Source organism: Melitaea cinxia, chromosome 13, assembly GCF_905220565.1.
Source record: "Melitaea cinxia chromosome 13, ilMelCinx1.1, whole genome shotgun sequence".
NCBI lineage: Eukaryota > Metazoa > Arthropoda > Insecta > Lepidoptera > Nymphalidae > Melitaea > Melitaea cinxia.
This window is the reverse complement of record NC_059406.1, coordinates 16871606-16889885: the sequence shown is the minus strand read 5'-3', so window position 1 is coordinate 16889885 and position 18280 is coordinate 16871606.

The window sequence follows — 18280 nt, the reverse complement described above, 5'->3', positions numbered from 1 at the left end:
AAATGTGTTAAGATAATTTTGTAAAGTAGATTTTTTAATTTTATTTTTTAATTATTTTCTTCATACCTCGAATGTAACTTGAAATCAATATTTTATGATAAGGTACTTCGTTTCTGACTGGTGTCCCTCGACACCGCACGGTTTTTTTCCATTAATTTTTAAGTTATTTTGATAATTAACTAATTAGCTTCTTTCCATGTAAAATGTAGCTAATCGTTTTACCAATTGAAGACATGCCATTAAAAACTCTGTATTACAGATTTTCATTATTTACAATTTAAATACTACAGAACATTTGGTTTACATTGAAAACGACAGTTTCATATTAACTTTTCCATTATTAAAACTTCTATCAATATCGTCATGATATCGTCTCAAAATTTCAAACTTCTGTCATTAGTGGTTTAGGTTAGGCGTTAGCATGTCAGTCGGGAACCTTGCCTTTTACAAATAAAGACCAGGTTACAATATATAGGTACCTGAAAAGTAGACATTTAGCTATATGTGTGCTTATGTACCGTTATCTGGTGTAGTGCTGCGTGTAGTCGCCTAAAACACCGACGGTTTGTGGGTTCGATTCCCGCTTGGAATGGATGTTTGTATTTGTATAAATATTTCTATCTGGTTTGGATGTCTGTCCTTATGAGTTTCCTCACCGTGCCTCGGAGAGCACGTTAAATCATCGATACCGGTTGTAATCATTAATGCCTAATAGCGATCGTGGTGGATTAAGCTCCAATTCAGTTATTATTATTATTATTATTGTTTCCATTTTATTTCTTATATCCAGTGAATGTGTAAACTTTATGCCCTTTAGCGCAATATATTTATTGAAGTTGTATAATAAAGTTAAACAAATAAATAATAATTAGTTCTGATGGTAAGTAACATGTAACAACATTATTGTAACATAGTGTCACCAACATTGTTTCAAGCGCTTGCAGCGCTTAAATGTAAATATGTGACAGTTCCACGGCACTTCGACAGCGCCAGAGATTCACGTAACTATGTATCTTGAATTCATACTGGACATTTAAATAAATCTACATTTAAAAGCGAACTTGCAAATGTCCAGCGGTTTTTAGAATGCAGATATGAACACCTCAACTTTTTCACGTTGCATCTGCATTTCACGGTGCTTTATAATGAAATTCTTAAAATTCTTCCCTTACAAGCGACAATAATGTTATGCTAATTCTCTCGAGCTTAGCCTTGCATGTAGTTAAATATGAATTTTTGTTGCAGTAAGTGTATAACTGAGGTAGGGCACAGCAGGAATTTCCTGCTCAAAATATGGAGCAGCCCGACTGGGGTAGTACCTCGAACTTACAGAAGATCACAGCAAAATAATACGGTTTTCAAGCAGTATTGTGTTCCTGTTGGTGAGTAAGGTGACCAGAGCTCCTGGGGGGGGGGGGGGGGGGGGATTGGGGATTGGGTCGGCAGCGCGCTTGCGATGCTTCTGATGTTGTAGGCGTCTATAAGCTACGGTAATCGCTTACCATCAGGTGAGCCGTACGCTTGTTTGCCGACCTAGTGACATAAAAAAAAAACACAATATGTTACTTGCAATAGGATACACTAATACGAACTCTCATTTACAAAATAACAAAGATACTGAGGTTAGGACCATAGGTTTGCTTTTGATCTCACTCTTTCACAACAAGAAACTCAACCTACTTAAGAGATTTTCTAGCGTCATAAAAGTGAAATTAATTTCACTCCTCGCCTTCTGTAATTTCATCTACGCATCGATTCTGTTTAGGTTTTTAAAATATTTTATTGCATAAGTCATAAAATATTATCTATACATATAATAAAATGTAGGAAAGTCAAAACTGTACATTGAATATTTATTTAAAAGAATACTTGGGATGTAATCTACAATCGATACCGAAGCCAAAAATATAGTTTTTAGAATTTTTGTTTGTTTGTCTGTTTGTCTGTATGTATGTCCGGGATAAACTCAAAATGCACTGGATGGATTTACTTCAAATTTGGCACAAATATTATTAAGAAGTCGGGCCAACATATAGGCTACATATTATCACGCTATCGCCTACGGGGAACGAGCAGTGAACCTTTATTTCTTCAACGCATTCTGTAACAACGTGTAATCTAACTACGCATATTATTGTGTTAATAACCATGCTATAAGCTAGCTTCATACTATAAATAAAGACATTCTGTAGTATATTTAGTATCAGCATTGCACCCGTGCGAAGTCGGGGCAGGTCGCTAGTGTAATAATAAAATACCGTTTTTTAAATATATGCTGCTATGATTTAAAAAGTTTATATCTAACAAAATATTTTTTGCTACAATTGAAATTTTTATCCTTTGTTACATTTTAATTTATCTATACTACAAATAAATAAAATTGGAGTGTCTATTTGTAATATTAAAATAACCGCTTTTTACTAAATGCATATCGATGTATACACGGTACGTATACCAAAAATAACATTTTTTTTTTGCCTGTCTGTCTGTCTGTTTGTTCCGGCTAATCTCTGAAACGGCTGCACCGATTTTGACGAGACATTCACTGGCAGATAACTGATGTAATAAGGAGTAACTTATGCTACTTTTATTTTAGAAATTTATCTATTTTATAACTCTGAGAACTGAAAAATAACTTTTTTGTTAGATTCTACGCACACAAAGTCGCGGACACAGCTAGTATAGAAATAAATGAATTACTAAGACAAAAATTCTCTATTATTGATTAACTTAAAATAGACCAAAGACCATAAGCAAAGCTTAATTTTATTTCACGTTTTGTCCGACGGAGATAGCTCGCTAGATAATTAGAACGGGTCGCTAACGACAAAAAAATTGTTAATTATTTTCTTTATACAAACGAACGGCCGAATTAAAAGGTGACCCAAGTAATTAATTCCTTTTAGGGGCCCAGTAGGGGCACGGCGGGGAACGGAGGGGTACAGAGAGGCACAGAGGGCCCGCAGGTGCGTTGAGCCTATATTGTTCTTTAGACAAGGCATTGTTTTTACCGTTTGTAACAAAGGTTTCGAGATTATTCAACGTTGATGGTCGGTTCTAAGAAATCTCCTACAATAGCATATGAAACGGCTTTTACGTTATTGTTTTGAAGGTTGCTTACGTTACGCGTGAGGCATTGTACGGTTCTGGAATGTTCGGATTTTCACGGAAAAAAAAAATATGTTACGAACCCCATACTTGCGGTTTGTTGTATTATTGGTCGAGTCATTGAATTTAAGGAGGACTATTTTGTTTTTATGAATCATATAGTGATGATATGTAGTCTATCATATGGTTTAATGATTTAGAACGACGGATATATAGTTTTATACCGTGACTGCTCTTGTGTGATGGTACTATGCCGAGTCGAGTTGATATTTATGTTTATACAAATATTTATTACCAGTCTGATTGTTAGTCATTGTGAGTCTCCCTACCGTACCTCGGTGAGCACGATAACCCGTCGGTCCCGGTTGTTATCATGTACACCTAATAGCGATCGTTACTCATAGCAGGGAATATATCCGCCAACAAGCATTGGAGCAGCGTGGTGGATTAAGCTCTGATTCTTCTCCTACATGGGGAAAGAGGCCTATGCCCAGCAGTGGTATATTACAGACTGAAGCAAAGAGTGTGGTTTAGAATATTTTATATTTATAATTGTTTAGTTAAAGCCTAATTCTACTATTAGGCTAGTATAGTATCAGTAGCATTAGAACAACTAAGAGCTTTATTCATATTTTTACCTATACTATGAGCAAAACCATTTTTACATTTTAAATACGAAGGTAATTATAACTTATAAGTGAATATTTAATATATCTTTAAAATATCTTCCGATGAAAATCTCGATAATATAAAACAGGCTCTTTAAAAACACGTTAAAAATTGATACGAATAACATCCACATTACTCTGACCCATCTATCTCAGTGAACTAAATTCACCTGGAGCTCGTAATATAACGGTCATCGGTTTTAGTAACCACTTTAGTCTGGTCTATCATTTCCTGTAATATAGAAGCGTGTAAGGTTAAATTTATAATGGGGCTGTAATGTAAACTATATTATCGAGGGTTTCCGGGCGTTTCTCAATCGCCGGGAGATTACGTTCTCTGATTGCATTTGTCCTATTCGCCTGGTGCGATTAAATTGCATATTTTCTTTTGTCGTTTTATTTATTTCTTTATATTCGATTAAATATTTAATAAGACAATTTATATTTTTATATTTATATATTTGTGTTTTTCAACAATATTTGAATATAAAAATTAATTTTGTTATTCATTCTTCATGTAGTCGGACTTCCGTACTTACGCCATATTTGTTTACCACTTAGGAGACTTAAAAAAATTGGACTATACAAATAGACACTACACCCCAACGATAGCTATTTTGATTCATTATTTTACCAAAAAACGCCAAACATTTATAGCTCTTAATGTTAAATGAGTTCGGTTTTACATAATTCATATTATACAGTCGTGTGACTGATATTACGTCACTTCCGTTATATATTTTTCTTACGGTTTTAGTCTCACATTTTTTTCAGTTCGGTCACCCAGCCAAATATCACGCCTGCCGTAAGGAACTTCGTTCTAAAAATTGTAACAATACATGATATAATAGAAGTTATATCAGTTAAACAGGCGGCCTTATCGCTAATACAGCGATCTCTTCCAGGCAACCTTCGGCCAGAGGACTTGCATAGGGAGTGTATAAAAGGGCCCAATTTTTTTTTATAACAGACATAAAAAAGTCACACAAAATTACTTATATCTTTAAATATACCCAAAAGTTACTCTATCATTAAATACTGCTTAACGGAGAAGCGTTGTAGGTTAATTATAATAGGCCATAAAAGATAACGTCACGACTCACACCAACGAAGCAGTAACCGTAAACGACAACCAATACGACAAGTAATACAATTAAAACCGTGTTTAAACACCAATTCATTTTATGTTACAATCATTTGAGTCACAGAATACAGTATTCAAACTTTATATATACAAAAGTAAAGTAAAAATTTAGTTGAGAAACTAATTGTAAATGAAATTAACTTCTGTTTTACAAAAAGGATTGGATTTTAATTGTGAACTTTTCTATTTTACCGCATCCATATGTGAATTAGTTTCTCGCTTGTTAAGTTGGTGCACTAATGAAGACGTATTGACTGTGTGTGTAATTTATTACAGACATACTTTCCGGTAAAGAAGTTACACTGGGGGGAATATTATTACGTTGTTTATATTGCGGATATGTGATACAAGGGTTCATTAAAATGAATTGATAAAGTTATATAATTAAATATATATATATATATATACACAGACACATGACAGACAGATATATATATATATATATATATATATATATATCTGTCCGTATGTGGAACTCTCTTCCGCTTTCAATAAAACAAGCTCCAACACAAGCTTGCTTCAAGCAACGCCTTAAAAAGCATTATACGTCGCTCATAAAGTCATAACTGTCGCGATTTGTAGTTTACTTTATGTGTACATATATGTATATATTTTTGTGTGTGTGTGTATATATGTATATATCTTTATATGTGTATGTATGTATGGATGTGTGTATGTATGTTTATGTGTGTGTATATGTATATTATATAGTATACACTAAAATATTTACTTATTTATGTTTTTTTTTTCTTTAATAATGATGTAAGTCGATTATATCGTAGTTTTTATCTATTTATTATTGATTTTTCCTCCTTAATTTGTGCACACTTCTAACCGCTGCTACTGTATCGTGTCCAGTACCCAAAGGTTATCTGGAAGAAATCGCTATTTAGCGATAAGATCGCCTTTGTACATCTTGTATTGTAGCTTTCTTTATATGTGTCTGTATTTTGGTGTACATTAAGAATAAATAAATAAATAAATAAATAAATAAATAAATAAATAAATAAATAAATAAATAAATAAAAACATTTTTTACAATCATATTTCGTCTGTCTGTCTGTCTGTTTGTTCCGGCTAATCTCTGAAACGGCTGGACCGATTTTGACGAGACTTTCACTGGCAGATAGCTGATGTAGTAAGGAGTACCTTAGGCTACTTTTATTTTAGAAATTTATTTATTTAATAACCCTGCGAACTGAACGATAACTTTTTTGTTGAATTCCACGCGAACAACGTCGAGGGCACACCTAGTATAACATATAATCAACCCTGTCCCGATGGAGCCAGCCGTCGTCAATCTTAAACAAAGTTTTTTTTTTTCAAAATAACAAAATTTCCGTACAAACTTTATACGCCATACATTAACTACCTTAGGGATTAAATTTTCAACGTTACATTCTAAGCAGCTTACAAAGTTTACTCAAGGTCACAAAAACAGGCTCAAACGAAGCAGTTAGTATTAAAATTATATGAAATAAATGACTGGGTGAACATAATATGTGCAGAATAAAACGCTAACAAAAGAAAAAAAATAAAAAAAAATAAAATACTTCAAATAGACAAAGTCAAAAAACCCTAGACGGCACACAGTACTTTGCGTAAGAGACCAATTAAGAATTAGGTATAGGATTTTGGAAAGAAATCCTTCGTAACCGACTCCACTTATCAGTTCTTGTTTCAAATTGAATTGGAATCAGCATTTAACTAACTCATTTAGGCGGACAGTAAATAATAAGTAACCTTGTGTAATTTTTAAATGAAATTCATACTTAGACAAGAAATTCTTAAGATATATTTTTAAACGTTTCATACGTCACCTACGCAATGTATATATTTACTTTGTTTTATAAAGACAGATTCGTGGAAGGAGTAATTGTATATTAAACATAATTAAGAGTATTCTGCGTATTAGCACATGAAAGGAGCCAAGCATGCGAATGAATTTCTTAAGAAACGTTTCAGCGACTGTCAACAAATTCCGAAGCGTAAAATCACGATTTCCTACTTAGGCGACAATTAAGTTGGCACTGTTGAACACTTAACGATATTTTAGATTGCTGTCGTTGTGTAGAAACATTTATTGCTTATACTGAAGAAAGATTACAAAATTTTATACTTTAGTTAAGTTCTTAACTTAAATAAACAACGCACAAAAATATTTCATTATATGATTGCCTAATTCAGAATGCAACGTCTTACTGATGGACAAATGCCTCTTTCTCCATGATGCCCTGTTACGTTTTATACCTAGGATATACTTTTGTGTTCAAAATAAAATCATCATCACATCATCTTCACTTCAGCCTATCGCAGTCCACTGCTGGATATAGGCCTCCACAAGTTCGCGCCAAAAATGGCGTTAACTCGTGTGTGTTGCCCATAGTCACCACGCTGGGTAGGCGAGTTGGTGACAGCAGGGCTGGCTTTGTCGCAACGAAGAAGCTGCTGTTCGTCTTGAGCCTGTGTATTTCAAAGCCAGCAGTTGGATGGTTATTCCGCCATCGGTCGGCAAAATAAAATAACAATATATTTTTTTATATAACTATTTAAGCGTATCAAACATACGGCTCACCTGACAGTAAATAATTACCGTAGCTTATAGACGCCTACAATACCAGAAGAATCGAAAGCGTATTGTTAACCTTACCTCCAATCCCCCTCAGAAGCACTGGTCACCTTACTCACCACAGGAACACAATACTGCTTGAAAGCATCATTATTTAGCTGTGATCTTCTGTAAGGCCGAGGTACTTCCCCAATCGGGGTGCTGCAGATTTGAAACAGGTTATTACCTGCTGTACTAAGTCTTAGTAATCCTGTTTATACATCATTATACACACGTAATTCATGATATGTAATCGAACATAAGTCTACCAAATTCTAGCATTACAAATTGAAATACGATTTCAACGGAGTTTCAAAACACGTGTAAACAATTTAACCGCAAGAAGGATTGGAACTGAATCCCACTTAATTAGTTTCACCGATATGCATCGACGCAGTAATTGAAATTATAATCTAAACAGCATCTGATTAAATTGATTAAACCACAAGACAGAGTAAATTTCTCAGGCTAAATATATATCTCTCATCATTATTATCATCATTATAGCCTATACAGTCGACTTCTGGACATAGGCCTCCACAAGTTTACGCCAAAAATAACGTGAACTCATGTGTTTTGCCCATCGTCACCACGCTGGGCAGGCGGGTTGGTGACCGCAGTACTGGCTTTGTCGCACTGAAGACGCTGCTGCCCGTCCTCGGCCTGTGCATTTCAAAGCCAGCAGCTAGATGGCTATCGCGCCACCGGTCGGCTTTTTAAGTTCCAAGGTGGTAGCGGAACTGTGTTATCCCTTAGTCGCCTCTTACGACACTCACGGGAAGAGAGGGGGTGGCTATATTCTTTAGTACCGTAGCCACACAATACATCTCTATATAAAGAAAATTAGAAAATTTAGTAGAAGGTAAGTTAGGGTCTCTTCTAAGAACTTAGAAAAGTTACACAGTTAATACGAGAGTATATTTTTTTACTTTTGAGTGGGAAAGATGCATATCTCATGTTGATGGTTGTTAGTGCCTATGAACGCCTGCAACACCAAAAGCAACATCAATGCGTTGTCGATTCTAACTGTTTTCACTTACACACTCATAGGAACACAGCATTTCACAAGAAATATTGGAAAAAGAAAACGAAAAATCTACAAGTTTGAGAGTAAACATCATTTTGTTTATATTTTTTTATTTACTTAAAAAATATTGCTAATTTTGTGCTGACTATAAATTTACTAAGCTATTTCGCTTACTCACCTCTTACTGTCTCACTCACTCTCACACAGCTTGATAGAAAAAACGGCTAATATGTGATACGACTCAACAACATGGTTCAGGACAACTCATTGTTCTCGTATCAAGTCTCATAAGAACTCTCGTTATACAGGTAGAGGTGATGTGCTAGAGGACTGACATTAACAATATTAGGTACTTAGAGGGAAAACATCGGAAGATATCATAACTCTAGCAGTCTTAGGACTCATGTCAATAAGAAACTGCTGTACAAAAGTGCACGGTCAGGAGTCAGCAGATGTTGTATCACTTAAAAAATAAGTTCTTGAGCTAATGAGTCATTATTAATTTTTAGCATTCCTGACTAAGCTCGTCTTAAGTGGAATTATAGGTTTCAAAAACACAATCCACGGAATTTCAATCGTATGTATGATTGCATTTTGTTAAGAATAATGTTATTACGATGTAATGTGTTATATATAAAATTCTCGTGTCACGATGTTAGTTAAGATACTCCTCCGAAACGGCTGGACCGATTTTAATGAAATTTTGTGTGCATAGAGGGTAGGTCTGAGAATCGGCCAACATCTATTTTTCATACCCCTAAGTTATTATGGGGGAGGGGATGAAGGGGCTTAAAAGTAATAAAATAATGTTATATTTCAGATTAAATAAAATTTTGAGAACAGAACTCTTCATTGTAAGTTATCGTTTCTCTTCCATTACATCGTATCATGGCTAATTTTTCCAAAGCGATTTTTGAAATATCCATAATTCACATTCAAACACTTTAACTATCAAATCGAAATAAATGAAAACTAGATTGCGAAAAACACTAAAAATGAATGATTTTATTCATTTATTACCATCAAAGGAGATTACGTAATGAATGATTACACGAACGTCTCACGAATACAGCAGGCTCAGATATTCTCCATATCCGATATTTATCAGGCGACAACTGACAAATACTGCTATTCGTTCCTCGCCGCGCTCGCTCCGAGCGATATCGCCCATCAATCGAGCACATAACTCACACTTTAGCTGGCTTAGCTGGTGCTCATCGAATCTGACCCTTAATGCTATCAAATTAAAGATTAGATTCGCAGGTGTTAATGATAGACGAATTAATCGCTGTAAGTGATTGTTTCTTTGATTTAAATAAGATCAATTTATTGAAATTCGCAAAGACGTGGAATAAGTTTTCATTTTAAATTTAAGTGGCTTGAATTTAGGCATAGGTCATGCTGGTAAAGCTGTTATTGAGGTGAGAAATTCGTTTCCAAACATGAAAAGAATACTCTGGGATATTCGATATAACAAAAAAAAAACAATAACAATAAAAATGATATATTTTTACAAAATTACTAATGACGATACTAAAAAATAATACAATTCATTCAAAAAAGATAAAATTCAAGAAAAAAACAAGCCGATAGAATCTTCCCCTCACGCGGTCACCCACTACAAAAGGTATAACTTATCCAATCATAAGTTCATTTCAGGGGCAGCGGAGCTATTTTAGCAATAAAAGCAGTTTTCCTAACAGAATACCGACCAGCGTTGCGACTAAACGAGATTAACTCTAAAGAGACCCCTCCCTCCCCTACGAGTCATCGGGCGAAATTAAATCAAGGTCGGTAGCGAAGTATTCTTTAACTAACGAAGCGTCTGATATAAAAATCCTGTTGGATTTTTTTTAAGTTATGATTGGAGACGAGGTCGCTGCTAAATATTAACACTCGAGCCTTAATGGTACTAGATGTGACGTTGTGTAGCTATATAAAAAAAAATCGAACAGACACAGATCGACAGTTCAACCAACTCAGTAGGATTTTTAAAGCGATATTTGGATTTATATAGATGACCGAGATCAGATAATCCAATCAATACCTCACTTATATAACTGATAGTCGATGAAGTCCGACCAGGTTCTGTTGTGTTCCCTGTCTGCTGAGTTCTCAAAAGCTGAAGTGTTTAAAGATCACCTCGTGCTCGGCTTACAAATGAAAATATCGTGAGAAAAGCTGCATGTCATGAGAAGTGACTGAGACATTTACGAATACACCCTCCTATTCGCAGTGAAGCGACGTGACAGAATAAGTCGTTTATATCCAGCAATGGGATGTTTGCAGGATGTTATTAAACTTTCAGCTTCTTCTATTTATTTATTTTTAATTAACATTATTTTGGTATTTTTTTAATAATAATAATAATAATAAAAATAATCTTTTATTCGCATTTATCTTTGAAGACCATGCTTTTGGCAACTGTTATTAAATTATTTTATAGTAAAATAAAACTCCTTCGTAGGCATATGCCTACCATTTTTTACCATTGTGAAAAAATAGCTGTACATATGCACTGTTATTTTCACAAAATGGCTCTCTCGTTACTGTTTACGGGTTTTCATAAGAATTAAACGAAAATAATTGAATGTTTAAATCATTTTTAATTGCTAAATGTGTAATTAAAATTTCAATTGTGGTAATATAAACTACTTTTAATTAGAAGCCACAAATGAGCGAACACAATTATTTCAAATGAATAAACTTTAACAAGAATTTTGACAGATTTTCAAAAGAAACCCAACAAATATAGTGTTCAATAAATTATTGGTCTTTTTTATATAAATCCTTCTAAGAATCAAATAATTGTATACCACACGTAGAACTTTAGTTTCAAATCCCAAACATTTCATCCGATCACATATTTTTCGAAGTAGTGACACACATTCATTATAAATTGTCAAAGACTCAAGTTTCGTCTCAACCTAGTTTAAAACGGTGAGAAAAAGAAGTCTCCAAAGTGCAGGGGCAAGAGTTAATTAAGAGGTCGGTGGCATAATTTAGTGGTGACCACTTAATGGTAACGTCGTGATTTGCATTCCTTTAGTTGAAATGCTGAAGCGCCATCGGTTTAGGAACACTTCAGGTAAATTTCACGTGTTCAAATATTAAATTTTAGTAAACAAATTAAATTAACAATAAGTGACATTTTTTTAGAGTTACATCGAAATTAAAAAATAATACGAATCGGTAATTGAAAAGAATGGAGGTTAAATTTGTGAAACTTCAATTCAAAAGTACGTTTTAAGCTTACTTGATAAGAGATAATTAAATACGACTAATTGGCGCAGTAGTGTGTAAAACAGTCCTCACACAGTACAGTAGGTCTGGCGTGAACTTGACGAGGCCTATGTCCAGCAGTGGACTGCAATAGGCTGAACTGACCGACTGACTGTGTAAAACAAACACACATACAAATACACTACACGACACACATTTAACAAACTTTCTCTATTACTGCGATTTCTAAGCTACAAAAGTAATATCATATCTTGAAATGTGCTACATATTAAAACGGTAATGAAATTCGTTATAATAGAAAATATTATAAGGCTGAAGAACATGTTTGTTTTAAAGCGCTAACCTCAGAAACTATTGGTTTGAATTATAAAATTATGATTTTATTGGATAGTCTATTTACCGAGGTAGGCTTATAAGCTATATAAAATTTTAGTAGGTATGTTGAATAAAACTGCGGGACATAGCTAGTAATAGTATAAAATTGAAAAAAAAGTCAACGTACACAATTCATCTTATTTTCAGAGTGACTTTATGCAGGGTGCATTTATTGAGCTAAGATTTTCCAAAGTATATCGATATCAAACGGTAGCAGGATCAATTCAAAAAGTTTTCAACAGCTAAAGTTAGGTCTGTTCGCGTTGATATCATCCAGCGCCGAAGACGAAACACAATCTATATGTCTGTTTGTAATATTAAAATAACCGCTTTTTACTAAATGCATATGGATGTATATACGGTACATATATCAAAATAATATATTTTTTACAATTTTTGTATGTCTGTTTGTTCCGGCTAATCTCTGAAACGGCTGGACCTATTTTGACGGGATTTCACTGGGATTTCACTGGCAGATAGCTGATGATATAAGGAGTAACATATGCTTCTCTTATTTTAGAAATTTATTTATAACTCTGCGAATTAAACAATAAATTTTTGTTAAATTCCACGCGGACGAAGTCGTTGGCACAGCTAGTTTAAAGATAAAATTGACACTTGAAGTTTTAACTTAAAAATCGCAATAGACGTCAATTTATTATTCGATTTAGCTTGTAGCATTCTACTGCTGGGCACAGGCGTCTTGCTCCATGTAGGTGAAGGTTCGAAGCTTAATCCACCACGCTGCTGGTTGGCAAATATATTCCCTCCTATGAGGAACGATTACTATCAGGTATTTGTGATAATAACAGAGACCGACAGCCTTAGGTGCTTTCAGCGGCACGGTGGGGAGACCACGAGAATAGACTTCCAAAACGGAAAGAAATATTTGTATAAATACAAATTACCCAACCCGAGCGGGAATCGAACAAGCAAACCGTTGGTTTTTTAGACACACAACTACACCAGAGCGGTTCTTTCATAAGAAACAATCAACCACATTCACCTGCATCATTCCAGTGTTACATAAAAAGCAAGCACGCACCAGGAGAAACTTAAGGAAACGTGACCAAGGGAAATAATTATCAGACAGACATGGAGTTTTGCATATCAAGCCTCGGGTGCCCGCATTTCCAATCCAGTGGAATGTTTTTGTTATCAATTCAATATTAAAAATATGATTTTCATGAATCTTCAAGGTTTGATCTCGACCTGTTCTTTGCCTACGACAAAACTTGGTAATATCACACTGAATATCTTCGTCAACTTGGTGCTTGTAAGTTACGTAATTTCAAAATATATGACTGATAACCTCATTCCAGAGAAGGGTATATGGTAGAGGCATTGAGTGAAATATGTTTTTATTCACTGTCACTTGTCCTGATTTTCATTTCCTCATTTGTGTCTCTATGTATTATATACTAGGCGTGTAAATAACCTTCCTTATTTGTGCTTCTCCATATTTTCCAATCAGCACTTTTAAGAGCCAATATATTCAGTACAATGAAACAGGCCAGTTTTCAATCAACACCCGTACGTGACATTTGTCACTCTTTAAAGTCTCTATATATGAAGTCTATATATATGAAGTCTATATCTATATCTCAGTTTATTATTTTCTTAAATATGACTAGGTTATGAAACAAGCGTACAGTCCTTTGTAATGGCAAGCTGTTACCGTAGCCTTCAGGCGCTTGAAAGACTAAAAGAATCGCAAGCACGTTGCAAACTCTACTCCTAACCTTCCCCAGGAGCTCCGGTCACCTTACTCACGTCAGAAACCCAACATTACTTGAGAATAGTATTATTTAGCTGTGATGTGATGTGTGTAAGATTGTGGTAACCAGACAGGCAACTCCAGATTTGAGCAAGATACAGTATCCTCAGCAAACCTCGACAAAATTGTACATATTGTAATAGCATAATTAAAATAGTCTTTTTTACGGACTTTCAGGAAATCGGATGGCTAGTTTCTGTAATATATAAGTAAATAAATTAACCATACGAATTTACTAAACTTTGATGTCATAATTAAGAACAAACATATGTATATAAGAAAGAGACAAAGAATTAAATGGGTCCAATTCAAACGGAAGGTTTCTACGCGTTTTCCAATTTTTATGTCATTAGATACAATTTAAATTAAATCCATCCTAATTCTGTTCAGTGGAACAGAATCACGGCTCAAAGGGAATGCCAGCGTTTTCGAACATTCCGCGCACTCGTGACTCGTTCTCTAATTAATTGTTAATTTGATTTACTTCATTTTTTTTCGAGTTGATATTCAATTCTGTTCGAGAAATTTTATTTTGTGTAATTTTATTACGTGTATATTATGGCCTGTCTTGTTGTCATCGTCGAGTATATGAATAAAGAAAAGTCGTTAAATGTGTTTTATTTTATTCCTTTATTAAGAGACTTTTGTCCTACGCAGGCGAGCCAGTCACATAAAACTTTAACCGAAAACCTTTATTATTAACTAACTAGCTATGCCCGCGACTTCCGCTGGACTCCGACTGTCCGCGTGGAATTTAACAAAAAAGTTATTGTTTAGTTCGCAGAGTTATAAAATAAATAAATTTATAAAATAAAAGTAGCCTAAGTTACTTCTTACTACATCAGCTATCTGCCAGTGAAAGTCCCGTCAAAATTGGTGTAGCCATTTCAGAGATTAGCCGGAACAAACAGACAGATAGACAGACAGACAAAAATTGTCAAAAAATGTTATTTTGATATATGTATCGTGTATTCATCCATATGCATTTAGTAAAATGTTTAATATTACAAACAGACACTCCAATTTTATTAATTTATAACGATTTATAAACATCGCTAAGCGCAAAACTCGTAAACTTTTGTATCGATTCAAGCCAACTTTTTCAAAGTTTTCTAATATTGTTTGTATTTATTCTATCTTCGAAGGTTTTTCAACAATAATGTAAAACCTATTTAATTATAATATTAGACATAACTTTCCTTTGCTTAACAACAGAACACCCAAATTAGTCAGTGTTCGTATTTAACACAATTGTCTTGGAACCAACTGAAATAAAAGTAAAAATGGGTCACAATGTACACTAAATTGCCTTATCACAAAGTTCTACAAGTATACTTTTCGTGCAAACTGTGCTTTTTACATGAACTTAATATAATTAGTGGTGGAACGCTTATCAGTCCCGGATTACGAGGGCGTGCGCCACCTGAGGAGAGTTGCCAACTAAAGAGGTACATATATAAGCCGCAGCAACGACTCAAATGACCACTTGTTTATCTCGAGGAGGGGAACTACTTGCTTGAAATTATTTTGTAGGATTCATTTTACAAAGTTTGTACCGTTGTATTTCGTATACTTTGTAACATCTTGGGTCTTTTGGCAATGTGTAAGTTAAGCTTCCTTTACAGTAACTAAATGTGCTGCACAAAATAGAGTTTATACATATTTTTTTTAACAACAATACACGTATTGAATGTCAGAAAAATAAAAACTATACATAAATATGCTGTGTGGCTACGGCATTAAAGAATATAGCCACACCCGCTTATCCCCTGGGTGTCCGTAAAAGGCGACTGAGGAATAACACAGTTCCACTATCACCTTGGAAATTATATATCCAACCGATAGTGGGATAACTATCCAACTGCTGGCTTTGAAATACACAGGCCGAAAACGGGCAGCAGCGTCTTCGGTGCGACAAAGCCAGCCCTGAGGTCACCAACCCGCCTGCCCAACGTGGTGGCTATGAGCAAAACACACGACTTCGCGCCATTTTTGGCGTGAACTTGTAGAGGCCTATGTCCAGCAGTGAACTGCAATAGGCTGAAATGATGATGATGATGATGATAATACATACATATTTATATAAGTCTTACACTGAGGCTTCAGATAAGTGTTCATAGTGCTATCTATTGTCTCTACTACGACTATTACGACGGTATTTTAAGAGTAGAGAAGAGAAAAGGTCTCGCTTCACCGCAGGCAGATAAATGTGCATGTTGCATGTTGTACCTATCAAAAGCTTTTTTTTGCAATTTCATTAATTGGCGTACATGTTTTATTTCGACCCTTTGCCACCAAAGAAAATATCCTTGTCCAATTGTTGAACGCTAAAATACTGACGCTAAATTACAGTACAAAACAATCTTCCGTTGAAACTGTATTCAATTCCAACATTGTATTTATAATAGCCATTAAAACACAAAGTATGGATTTTCGATTCCATTGACCCGTATTTGTACAGAGTCGCCTGCAACAAGCAAGTTTAATTCAATGTTATTATGTCGTAAGCAAATTGAGCCACAAACGATTTACATAAATGGCGTTAGCTCGAGCGCTGAACCGAAGGAATAACATTGTAAATTGACTTAATAAGACCCAGTAATTCATTGGAATTTAGATCGGCAACTTCGTCTGAATGTGTCAACACTTCCAGATAATATTTGGCTCGAACTGTATTCGTCATCTTTAGCAGAATAACCTAACTCTTTAGTTCGGAGCAATACATTTTCAAACAATAACAAATGGCTAAATTATTTATAAATGAAGTAAAAATATATAGATATATTTATCTCTATATATCTGACGACGCGTTGGCGCAACGGTCACAGCACTGGTTTGTGGCTGTGGCGCTGGTGGTTACGAATTTGATCCCCGCACATGACAAGCATTTGAATTGTGCCATGGCCATGGGCCATGCAGTTGTTTTCCGCGGTATGTATGTTTGTGCAATCCTTGTGGGTCTCCCCACCGTGCCTTGGAGAGCACGCCAAGTCGTAAGTCCCGGTTGTTATCATGTACACCTGATAGCGTTACTCATAGTAGGGAATATATCTGCCAACCCGCATTGGAGCAGCGTGGTGTATTAAGCACCGATCCCTCTCCTACATGGGGAAAGAGGCCTGTGCCCAGCAGTGAGATATGCTGAAGATAGGCTGAAGTAAATAATTAAAGAAAAAACCTTTTAGTGAACACTCTTGCATATAAATTTTTTGAAGAACTTCTGTTGTTAAGTTATGTTGACAACGTGGTCGGCATCGCACTTGCGATCCTTCTGTATTTACAGACATCGAAAGGCTTAGGTAAGCTGCGTACCATCAAGCCTACTGTATGCATGTTTACCATCATAGTATTTAGGAAATTTTGACCAAAGGCGTCCAATAATATTTTACGCTATATATAAAGAGTTAAGACAGTATTAATTATTTCTTACAATACAGTGTTATTTCATTTAGATTTTCCTAAAATAAACCTTACCTCACCTTACCTTACTAGTTACTAAGGGTTTCTTGGAAGTTACCATACAAAAACAGAATGAAACTTCAAAGAAGTTTCAACAGATTATGAACTCAGTTATTCTTTTCTTTACTCTATTTTATAATAAAGGCGAGTTCGTTTGTTCGCTCGAGAGCGTTAATTAGAAGTTATAAGTTTAATTCAATAATTATTTAGGATTAAGTTTTAAATATCTATTTAAAACCAAATAGATGGTTACAATTTCTATTGGTCATTAATTGTAGTTATATCAGATTTTTATTCTCTCTTCAAGTGGGTTTTCAAATTACTATTGAATTGTCATTCACAAAGCTTGTATTAGACTCTAAAACTTTTTTATTCTTATATAATTATTATTATGTTCAAAGCGTTTTTGAGTCATCATTCTGTACTGTGTTGATATCCTTAATCGTATAATTAAATTCTTATGATATAAATGAAATGAAATGAAAATATTTTTCGTCATAAAGTCACGTCACACTTATAAAACGTCAAAAAAAAATTCTACATTGAAAAAAATGAAAAAATTAAAAGGGAAATAATAGAGTATAGTCTAGTTTTTAATATTACTTTATAACATCGCAATAAAAATTATGAAAGCGAGCCAATTTATGTAAAATTTATCAGATGCAACTTTTTACACAGATTGGTGATCAAATTAAAGACACGGGGACTATATAAATCAAAGTCCCCAAGGCATCAGGGGTTACAGAAGTAAAACCGCAGTAATGTCTAGAGAAAACATATTACTATAAACGCCTTCACCTCCCCTGTCGTTCGGAACATCGACTGGAGCTCGAGTGGTTATTTGAAATTCAACGCTACAACGAAATCGTGA